Genomic DNA, 10,865 nt, shown 5'->3' on the forward strand with positions numbered 1-10,865 from the left:
ATTTTTATAAGAATTATGCAAGGAAAAAAAAAATAAAGTCAAGAATTGAAGAAAAAAAAATTGACTCATTTGAATAGAACCCCCCTTTAAAACTTGGGAATACAAAAAGATTGTAGTAGAATATCGATGCATATTTACTCTATATTGAAAACGAAGTACTTTCAGTAATATTCAGTAAAAGTATATCCCTCCTGATTAAGGATACACCCGTATATCCTACTTTGACAAGGATTCTGTAAATAATCAGGTGTAATGCCCAACAAAGCTTGCTTTTTTCATTCAACAAGTTTATTTTTGGAAGCGTGCTGTCTCCTATAGACGTATATTTTACGCATAAATCATTCCCATACATTTTAGAGAATATTTACCACTGTAGAATATGGCGGATCCGCAAGGATTTTCGCATTTCTTTTCAAAATTTTAAGTTGTTATGACTCGAAGTGTACAAAAGTTTATAAAATCGTGATGAAATTTCCACACGGGATATTCAAAAATGTTACTCACTACTGGATATGTCTGTTTCAGAACTCCTTTATAAATTGCCGTACGCATTAATGTGAAGTAAATTGACGCTCATGACCTTAATAATTAGTAACGCCTTCCAGCAAAATAAAAGCACAGTCATCGCTACAGAAACAATTTAGAAGACGCGAAAAAAATAGTTCCATAGTTATGCAATTGTTTACTTAATAAAGATAGTCCTTACTAGTTATGAAGGACATGGGCGTCAATTTCTTTCACCCTAAATGCGCACGACAATTTACAAAGGAGTTCTGAAACAGACATATCCAGTAGTGAGTAACATTTTTGGATATCCCGTGTGGAAATTTCATCACGATTTTATAAACTTTTGTACACTTCGAGTCATAACAACTTAAAATTTTGAAAAGAAATGCGAAAATCCTTGCGGATCCGCCATATTCTACAGTGGTAAATATTCTCTAAAATGTATGGGAATGATTTATGCGTAAAATATACGTCTATAGGAGACAGCACGCTTCCAAAAATAAACTTGTTGAATGAAAAAACCAAGCTTTGTTGGGCATTACACCTGATTATTTACAGAATCCTTGTCAAAGCAGGATATACGGGTGTATCCTTAATCAGGAGGGATATACATTTACTGAATATTACTGAAAGTACTTCGTTTTCAATATAGAGAAAATATGCATCGATATTCTACTACAATCTTTCTGTATTCTTTATAATTTCATATCTTGTATAATTTGGAAAAAATGGAGGTTGAAAAAAATGTTGCAGGGGGGTTCTATTCAATTGAGCGGTAGTGTATGTCCCAGACATATTTTTCAGCAAACATATATTTGTTTGCAATCAGTCCCAAACATAAGATTTGTTTTGGTCCTGCAAACAAATATATGTTTGGGTGCAAACAAATTATATGTTTGGGTGCAAACAAATACAAAACCCAAAAGCCACAAAAAAAACACCATTGGGCGCTTACTGAGAGCAAGGGAGCGTAAATTTCAATGTAAAACATATTGAAATGTTTGCTCACTTGCTCTCAGTAAGCGCTCACTGGCTATCTCTAACATATACACACATTTATAAATGGTGGTGGTTTATTGGTTATATAATGTAATAAATAGGTACATCCATATTTCAAATATACATGCATATGTATGTAAATGAAAAATTTATTCATGTAATTACCAATATTAAATGCGATTTCTTCATTGTTCAATAAAGTATTTCCATTCAGCGTATTGATTCTATTATAAAATTTCCATTTATAAAATGTATTGGTCATTTAATTTACTAAAAAGCACCATTTCTTTAAGAAAACAAACAAAAACACTGATTTATTCACTCACTTTACCGTCTTCACTCAACGATTGTATTTAGAACAATGAAGAAAAAAGAACAACATAATTAATAGCATCCTTTTCTTTCCCTTTTCGCTTGCTACGTTGGCTAACAACAACAAAGCACGAAACACACATGTTTTAACGCATACACACTAGGGTTATGACTTTTTGACATTTTTCCTCAAAAATGATTTCCTGTAGCAGAGATGAATGAACCTTTGCCTATTAATCACTATGCTATCGTTTATTCCATAGAAATATAAAAAAAGTTCACGCACAAATCGATTTTAAAAAAATAATTTTTTGAAAAAATATATGAAACGAAAAAAAAATTTTTTTCAAAAAATTATTTTTTGTTGCACGAATGAATAAATATAAGCCTACTAATAACTATAATAACGTTTATTTCATTCAAATATTAAAAAAGTAGCGAAAAAAGTCACTTTGAAAAAATTTTAAATTTTTTGATTTTTGTTAAAAAGTTATATTTTTGAATAAAAGCGTTTACGACATTTTTACGATCCTCAGAATTAAAGAAAAATAGTGAGAAATAAATTTTACGTCATTTTAATTATCTCATGTGGCTCTAAAACTTATTTTCAATTATATATCTGTTTTCAGTGACTTCAAAAAATTGTCCATAATTTTATTAAATTCAAATTTTAAAATCATTTTGTGCGTGAGGTTTTTTCACCGAATCACCTTATAATTAAGATTTTATGTAATCTTATGCCAAAACTCATCACGCTATGATACAGGGATATGAGGTTGTAAAAAAGTCATAACCCTAATACACACCACCAAAAAACGAAGCTTTTTCACCCTCCTCTCTTCGGTTCGGCGTCTTCTATCACACCATACACACAGCTCTTTATTATAAAACAGCATTCCGCAGTCGCAAGAGCCCTGTTGTTACTCCCTTTGACAAAAATCCTCTCTCCACCCATAAAAAATATGTTCTAACATAAAAAATATGTTGGTACCCAAACAAATAAAATTTAGATATGTTACAAAATGTGGAAAACATATATTTGTTTGGACACAAAAAAATTATGTTTGGATCCAAACATATATTTGTTTGCAATCAATCCCCAACAAATATTTGTTTGGATCCAAACATATTTCTTACATATATGTATTTTTCTGCGTGTACGAGCTATAGACACATTAGAGATGGACAGTGGGTAAATACCCGGTAAATTGGGTAAATACCAATTTGTGGGTATTTATTTGGGTATTTACTATATGAATCGCCAATACTACACTTTACACCCTAGGTTGTGAAATCGTTTCAAAATGTATAGTTTTACAATACTTTATACAAGTGGGTAAATACCCGAGTATTTACCCAAATGTTGGGTAAAAACTCTATAATTGCCGAACCACTTGACGTAGCCTGACGAAATTTGGCTCAAATCTTACTTGTATCAAGAGAACATCTGGTATTGAAATGGGGTCTCTGGGTCCATGTTTTGATATAGCCCCCATATAACCGTACCTCCCGATTTAATACCTTTAATGCTATTGATATAACATCGATTTGAGCCAAATTTTGTTAGCCTACGTCAAGTGGTTCGTCAGTTAAAGAGTTTTTACCCACTTTTGGGTAAATACTCGAAATCGGGATGCCCTTATATGTGGGCTATAAGAAAACGTGAACCTACGTTGACAAATGTTTGCAAGGATATTTTATACTCACTGAGGACTCACTGTGCCAAATTACAGCCAATTTGGTTGTAAAATGTGGCTAATAGGTGAAAAATACCTTAAATCGGGAGGTACGGCTATATGAGGGCTATATCAAAACATGGACCCAGGGACTCCATTTTCAATACCTTTAATACTATTGATATAAGAAAGTTTTGAGCAAAATTTCGTCAGCCTACGTCAAGTGGTTCGACAGTTAAAGAGTTTTTACCCAACATTTGGGTAAATACTCGGGTATTTATTTACCCACTTGTTTAAAGTATTGTAAAACTGTCTATTTTTAAAGGATTTCACAACCTATACCCAAGAATTGGGTGTAAGATGTTGTATTTGCGATTCAATATATTAAATACCCAAATAAATGCCCACAAATGGTATTTACCTGGTGAATACCATCTCTAAGACACATAATACTCTCCGGGGATATGAAGTGCCAATTCATAACGAATTCATATAGGGATTATACCAAAACAAGGACCAATATAGCACAGACAGAAAAATGGACGGTCGAGAGAATTGTATGCTACACATGACCTCCAGTGACATTCTTGCTTATTTAGACTATAGCTAACCTATTGGACCAAATATGAATTGAAACGTCGATTGATCCTTTTCCATATAAAGGCTTTAATTCGGTTTAGAACCCGACTTCCCTTAGCTCATTCACCTATAATAAACAGCAAAGGCAAATCACATTTAAATCACCAACTAACTGCACTTATCAATTGAGTCCTTTAACCTTATGTTACAATTAAACGCGATCCATGCTCAAAATTAAATCACTTCAGTTGTCCAGCGTCGTTCCTCTAATTTTTGTTTAGTTTCTCCGATTTGTTTGGTCTGGTCATGGCCAGTGTTGCTGTTGTTTTTGTAACTTGTTGCAATTTACAACGCAACAGCCAAACAATTGTCTACTTCACGCAAACCTTTAAAATGTACTGATTGCGACTTTTAATGCGCGTTTATTGTGCATATCAGAGAACATCATCTGAGAGAGTCGGCCAACAGACATCAGAACAACGGCACAATAAATAAAACAACAACGTAACAGCAGCGAAACGCGAAAAACGATCATCATTGCTTAACAACTACTTGCACATGGGGGCACCCAAGTTTTGGGTTTCTACATTTAGCAGATGAAGCAAAGCAGTGGAAGTACTAATGTCTTCGGGATGAGGAACAACTTTGACTTACAAACAATACCAAATCGTCACAAGAAGTCAGTCAAACACACAAACATACACACCTTTAGTGGCAAAAAGAAAAAAAATTAACCAAACAGGCCAGTCCTGTATCCTTAGCCCAATCATCAAGGCAATTATGATGTGGCTGCAGCACCAGCCGTTACTGATGACTACAACAACGACCACGACTACAACGAGGACGACAACGATGATGATGATCATCATGATCAAAACATTGCGAAATCTTTAAACCCAAATCGTCAACGTCTTGGGTGGTCTCGAACCATTTCAGCGGCACAGCATCAAAGTACCTCGAACTTGCCAAACGATGATGCTTAAGCCCAACAAACAACCAACAACACCACCACCAAACATCAAACCAATTTTTTGCGCATGCCCAAAAGCCATCGACTTTTGTTGTTCGTTTCAGACCTTAAGGTTTGGTGCTGCTGGCCTTTACTCCATCCATCCCAATCCAGTGCACTGGGAATCCAAATGTAAAAAAGAAGAGCATTCACTCACATCACAGGCATTAAATGAAATGATCGTTGAAATTCTTTGGAATATTTCTCCTCGGCTTGTGCATTTGGAAGGAAAAATCAGTCAGTTGGCCTACACAGAATAAAGGGACCCCAATGTTGTTTGTTTGGTGTTTCACAGGAATTCACAAATGAATTGCGTCTTGTTTTTCGCCGCTTAGAACCCAGACCCATCGTCTGAAAATGAAACTTAACCAATTCAGCTGCTGAGTGAGCGAGCGTGTTTCTCGTCTGCCAATGAAGTTGAAAAAATAATAAATTTAATTTCTTATGAAGAACAACAACCCCAGCGACACAACTAACAACTTACATCTGCAAATGGACAGAGAGTGAGAGAGAGAGGAAGGAATAAGTCCCTGGAATAGATATGAACCACCAAACTACAGATGCAAAATGAAAAACTCCATAGATAGAGTAAATTTTTTGAAAATATGCAAAAATCCGCAGGCAAGATAGGGATTTCGAAACAGGGGTTTTTAACTCTTTTATTTTTTTAATTATTTTATAAGCTTTCGACTTAGTTTTATCATGCACCTTTGATTCTATTCTATAGATCATGAGCTCCATAAATATGAAGCACTTTTGATCTATTCTATACGTTATTAGCTTAACATATGAATATTTTTATAAAATCTATAGATCGCGAACTCCATCTATGGATCAATAGATCATGAGCCCCATGTATGGAGCTTTTGATTTATTCGATAGATCATGGGTACCATCTGTGGAGCTTTTGCTCTATTTTATAGACCAAGAGCTTCATATATGGAGCTTTTCATGTATTCTATAGATCCTTTCTCCATATATGAAGCTTTTTATAGATTCTATAGATCATGACCTCCACATTTAGAGCATTTGATCTATCCCATAGACCATGAGCCCTATACATGGAGCTCTTGATCTATTATATAAATCATTAATTTCAACTATGAAGCTTTTGATCTATTCTATAGATCATGAGCTCCATCTGGGAGCTTTAGCCCTATCGTATAGATCACAAACTCAATCTATGGAGCTTTCGATATACTTTATAAATCAGGAGCTCCATCTGAAGAGCTTCTGATCTATATTATAGGTCATGAACTCTATCTGAGGAACTTTTGATCTATTTTATAGATCATGACCTCCATCTTGAGAAGATTTTGATCTATTTTTTAGACAATAAGATCATGAGCTCCATCTGAAGAGCTTTGGTTCTATATTATAGATCACGAGCTCAATATGAGGAGTTTTTGATCTCCTTTAGACCACGAGCACTGGTAGCTTTAGCCCTATCTTGTAGATCACTAGCTCAATCTGAGGAGCTTTCGATCTATTTTATAAATCATGAGCTCCATCTGAGGAGCTTTTGATCTATTTTTTAGGTCAAGAACTCCATCTGAGGAGCTTTTGATCTATTTTATAGATCATGACCTCCATCTTGGGAAGATTTTGATCTATTTTTAGACAATAAGATCATGAGCTCCATCTGAGGAGCTTTTTTTCTATTTTATAGATCAAGAGCTCCATCTGAGGAGCTTTTGATCTCTTTTTTAGACCACGAGCTTTATCTGAGGGGCTGTTGATCTATTTCATAGGTCATAAGCTACATCTGAAGCATTTTAATCCTTTTTATAGACTATGAGCTCTATTTGAAGAGCTTTTGATCTATTTTATACATCATGACCTCCATCTGAAGAGCTTTTGATATATTTTATAGATCACTAGCTTTAACTATGTAGCTTTTGATCTATTTTATAGGTCATAAGCTAAAGCTGAGAATTTGTAATCCTTTTTATAGATCATGAGCTCTGTTTGAGGAGCTTTTGATCTATTCTATAGATCATGAGCTCCATCTTTGGAGCTTTTGCTCTATCTTATAGATCACGATCTCCATCTGAGGAGCTTTTGATCTATTTTATAGATCCTGAGCTCCATCTGAGGAGCTTTTGATCTATTTTATAGATCCTGAGCTTAATCTGAGGAGCTTTTGATCTCTTTTTTAGATACTGATCTCCATCTGAGGAGCTTTTAATCTATTCTATAGGCCATGGCCTTCATCTAAGGAGCTTTTGATCTGTTCTTTAGATCCATAGATGAAGGATCTTTCGATCTACTCTATAGATCATGAGGTCCATCTATGGATCTTTGATCTATTTTATAGATCATGAACTCCATCCATGGATGATCTCTTCTTTAAATTAAGAGCTTCATCTATGGAGCTTTTCATCTATTCTATAGATCAGGGGCTCCATCTCTTGGCCTTGATCTAGTCGATAGATCATGAGCTCCATCTCTATAGATTTCGATCTCTTCTATAGAACATAGGTTCCACCTATGGAGCTTTTGATCTATTCTATAGATCATGAGCCCCATATGAGGAGCTTTTGATCTATTCTATAGATCAATAGCTCAATCTATGGATCTATTCTGTAGATCATGTGCTCCATCTATGGAGCTTTTGATCTATTCTATAGATCATGAGCTCCATCTATGGAGCTTTTGATCCATTCTAAGGATCATGAGCTACATCTATGGAGCTTTTTATCTATTCTATAGATCATGAGCTCCATCTATGCAGCTTTTGATCTATTCTATAGATCATGAGCTCCATCTATGGAGCTTTTGATCTATTCTATAGATCATGAGCTCCATCTATGGAGCTTTTGATCTATTCTATAGATCATGAGCTCCATCTATGGAGCTTTTGATCTATTCTATAGATCATGAGCTCCATCTATGGAGCTTTTGATCTATTCTATAGATCATGAGCTCCATCTATGGAGCTTTTGATCTTTTCTATAGATCATGAGCTCCATCTATGGAGCTTTTGATCTATTCTATAGATCATGAGCTCCATCTATGGAGCTTTTGATCTATTCTGTAGATCATGACCTCCATCTGAGGAGCTTTTAATCTATTCTATAGGCCATGGCCTTCATCTAAGGAGCTTTTGATCTGTTCTTTAGATCCATAGATGAAGGATCTTTCGATCTACTCTATAGATCATGAGTTCCATCTATGGATCTTTGATCTATTTCATAGATCATGAACGCCATCCATGGATGATCTCTTCTTTAAATTTTGATCTCTTCTTTAAATTAAGAGCTTCATCTATGGAGCTTTTCATCTATTCTATAGATCAGGTGCTCCATCTCTTGGCCTTGATCTAGTCGATAGATCATGAGCTCCATCTCTATAGATTTTGATCTCTTCTATAAAACATAGGTTCCACCTATGGAGCTTTTGATCTATTCTATAGATCATGAGCCCCATATGAGGAGCTTTTGATCTATTCTATAGATCAAGAGCTCAATCTATGGATCTATTCTGTAGATCATGTGTTCCATCTATGGAGCTTTTGATCTATTCTATAGATCATGAGCTCCATCTATGGAGCTTTTGATCCATTCTAAGGATCATGAGCTACATCTATGGAGCTTTTTATCTATTCTATAGATCATGAGCTCCATCTATGGAGCTTTTGATCTATTCTATAGATCATGAGCTCCATCTATGGAGCTTTTGATGTATTCTATAGATCATGAGCTCCATCTATGCAGCTTTTGATCTATTCTATAGATCATGAGCTCCATCTATGCAGCTTTTGATCTATTCTATAGATCATGAGCTCCATCTATGGAGCTTTTGATCTCTTCTATAGATCATGAGCTCCATCTATGGAGCTTTTGATCTATTCTATAGATCATGAGCTCCATCTATGGAGCTTTTGATCTATTCTATAGATCATGAGCTCCATCTATGGAGCTTTTGATCTTTTCTATAGATCATGAGCTCCATCTATGGAGCTTTTGATCTATTCTATAGATCATGAGCTCCATCTATGGAGCTTTTGGTCCATTCTAAGGATCATGAGCTACATCTATGGAGCTTTTTATCTATTCTATAGATCATGAGCTCCATCTATGGAGCTTTTGATCTATTCTATAGATCATGAGCTGTTACAACTGATCTATTCTATAGATCATGAGCTCCATATATGGTGCTTTTGATCTATTTTGTAGATCATTATGTCCATATATGGATCTTTTAATCTATTATCCATCTATGGAGCTTTTGATCTATAAATCATTAACTAGATATTTTATATAGAATCTCTTTCTCTAACTGCATTCCCTATTTGTAGGCTGTCGCACAAGCGGCAGCTTACATTTGTTTTTGCTAGTATATTGTAATCTAAAACTAATAGGCTTTGATGTGCGGTACTTTGATTTCTGATCTTTGGGAAAGTCACTCACTTTAATGTATGCAATTGTGAGTCAATGAAGTCAACTTTAAGGCCACAATACACAATTTTATGTTAACATTTTTCTTTTGCGATTTTCTTGACCATTGCCAATTGTGCTTATTTCTATTTTGATCTTTGATCTATTTGATCTATTCTATAGATCATGAGCTCCATCTATGGAGCTTTTGATCTTTTCTATAGATCATGAGCTCCATCTATGGAGCTTTTGATCTATTCTATAGATCATGAGCTCCATCTATGGAGCTTTTGATCTATTCTGTAGATCATGACCTCCATCTGAGGAGCTTTTAATCTATTCTATAGGCCATGGCCTTCATCTAAGGAGCTTTTGATCTGTTCTTTAGATCCATAGATGAAGGATCTTTCGATCTACTCTATAGATCATGAGTTCCATCTATGGATCTTTGATCTATTTCATAGATCATGAACGCCATCCATGGATGATCTCTTCTTTAAATTTTGATCTCTTCTTTAAATTAAGAGCTTCATCTATGGAGCTTTTCATCTATTCTATAGATCAGGTGCTCCATCTCTTGGCCTTGATCTAGTCGATAGATCATGAGCTCCATCTCTATAGATTTTGATCTCTTCTATAAAACATAGGTTCCACCTATGGAGCTTTTGATCTATTCTATAGATCATGAGCCCCATATGAGGAGCTTTTGATCTATTCTATAGATCAAGAGCTCAATCTATGGATCTATTCTGTAGATCATGTGTTCCATCTATGGAGCTTTTGATCTATTCTATAGATCATGAGCTCCATCTATGGAGCTTTTGATCCATTCTAAGGATCATGAGCTACATCTATGGAGCTTTTTATCTATTCTATAGATCATGAGCTCCATCTATGGAGCTTTTGATCTATTCTATAGATCATGAGCTCCATCTATGGAGCTTTTGATGTATTCTATAGATCATGAGCTCCATCTATGCAGCTTTTGATCTATTCTATAGATCATGAGCTCCATCTATGCAGCTTTTGATCTATTCTATAGATCATGAGCTCCATCTATGGAGCTTTTGATCTCTTCTATAGATCATGAGCTCCATCTATGGAGCTTTTGATCTATTCTATAGATCATGAGCTCCATCTATGGAGCTTTTGATCTTTTCTATAGATCATGAGCTCCATCTATGGAGCTTTTGATCTATTCTATAGATCATGAGCTCCATCTATGGAGCTTTTGATCTATTCTATAGATCATGAGCTCCATCTATGGAGCTTTTGGTCCATTCTAAGGATCATGAGCTACATCTATGGAGCTTTTTATCTATTCTATAGATCATGAGCTCCATCTATGGAGCTTTTGATCTATTCTATAGATCATGAGCTGTTACAACTGATCTATTCTATAGA

This window comes from Musca autumnalis, unplaced genomic scaffold (assembly GCF_047663935.1).
Source record: "Musca autumnalis isolate F117 unplaced genomic scaffold, ASM4766393v1 scaffold_5, whole genome shotgun sequence".
Taxonomy (NCBI): Eukaryota; Metazoa; Arthropoda; class Insecta; order Diptera; family Muscidae; genus Musca; species Musca autumnalis.